This window comes from Gossypium hirsutum, chromosome A05 (assembly GCF_007990345.1).
Source record: "Gossypium hirsutum isolate 1008001.06 chromosome A05, Gossypium_hirsutum_v2.1, whole genome shotgun sequence".
In the NCBI taxonomy this organism is placed as follows: domain Eukaryota; kingdom Viridiplantae; phylum Streptophyta; class Magnoliopsida; order Malvales; family Malvaceae; genus Gossypium; species Gossypium hirsutum.
The window spans coordinates 20,790,132-20,792,003 of NC_053428.1; positions in this window are offsets into that span (position 1 = coordinate 20,790,132).

Here is a 1,872-nt window from a genome sequence, read left to right on the forward strand (position 1 = left end):
GTAAGCATAAATGCTTAGTAAGTTCATATGCAAATAACAAGTAACATAACCATACAATTATACCAAACAACCTTAGCATGGTATCACCAAAACATATATCACATTTTTAAACATCATTCATCATCTTACCACCTTATCGTTGTTGTATCTATTTTCAACCCGAGGGTTAAGTACATACCTGTCCAAAGTGTCCATTTCACAACACTTACCAAAACGTCACTTGCATCTTAAGTATTCTTCCATTTCACTAGAAATTTTACCCGTTGAACACATCGGAATATAATTCGGATACATGGATAATTTGCACATAAGTGCCACATTTGTAGCCAAGCTACCCTGTAACCCGCCCATAAGTGAACTCGGACTCAACTCAATGAGCTCAGGCGTTTGCATCCATAAGTGAACTCAGACTCAACTCAACGAGTTCGGATGCCTAGTTACATCTCACGAACTCGGACTCAACTCAACGAGTTCGGACATTCCACATCCATAAGTGAACTCGGACTCAACTCAACGAGTTCGGATGCTCAACCATCCTAGTGACATGTCACTTGTATCCTAATCTATTCCTAAGGTTCAAACGGGATTTTCCTCGAACACGTCTCCTTGCCATCTTCCGTAAAATACCGAAACCAATACTCGGTAGCACTTTATATTTAACAAATAATACACTTAATTTGCATTTTATTCGAAAATAACCACAAAGCATATATTTCATGATAAGAATCAGCATATCCTATATTTAACATCAATAACTTAAAAATAACAATTATGCTACATTATTTACACATGAACTTACCTCGGTACAAAATTTTTAACAATCGAGCCTATTCCTCGTAAACTTTGTTTTTCCCCCGATCACGACTTGAATCTCGTTTCTCTTGATCTATAATACCAAATTAATCTTATTTAATACATACATTCATTAAAACAGTCCTTAATACGAACTTTGGCAAAATTACCATTTTACCCCTAAACTTTTTCATAATTACACTTTTGCCCCTAGGCTCGGGAATTAAACTTCATCCCTTATTATTATGTTTTATGACATGCTGATCATTTTTCCCTTCTATGGCAACATCAAATTCTCACTCTAACATGTATTTATGACTACTAAATATTTTTTTACCGATTAAGCCTTTTTACTCGTTTTCACTCAAAACCGAGTAGCACAAGTTGTCTAACAAAATTTAAAACCTCATATTTTGTCATAAAACACCAAAATACACAAATTTCACCTATGGGTATTTTTCCAAATATGAACCATAGGTTGAATTATTGTTAACATAAGCTAAATCGAGCTACCGGGATTTCAAAAACATAAAAATCATTAAAAACAGGGCTTGAAATCACTTACTATGAAGTTTGAAAGTTGAAGAAACCCCAGCTATGGAGGAGAGCAAAAATCGGCAGAACAATATGGAGAAGATGATCATTTTGGGTTATTTTTCCTATTTTTATTTCATTTAATATTCAAATGACCAAAATGCCCTTACTACTAAACTTTCCAAAAATTCCTTCCATGTCCTAATTTTGTCCATGAACTTAAAATTGGTCAAATTACCATTTAAGACCTCCTAATTAATATTTCAAAGCAATTTCATACTAAAAACTTCTAGAATGCAAGTTTTGCAACTTATTCGATTTAGTCCCTAATCTCAACTTAAGCACTTTATGCATAGAATTTCATCACGAAATTTTCACACAATCATGCAATCATATCATAAACCTCAAAATAATTTTAAAATAATTATTTTTATCTTGGATTTGTGGTCACAAAACCACTATTCCGATTAGGCCTTAATTTGGGATATTACAAGAACAGTAACAGTAACAGTAACAGTACGGTACACAGAGTACCTCATCGGAACA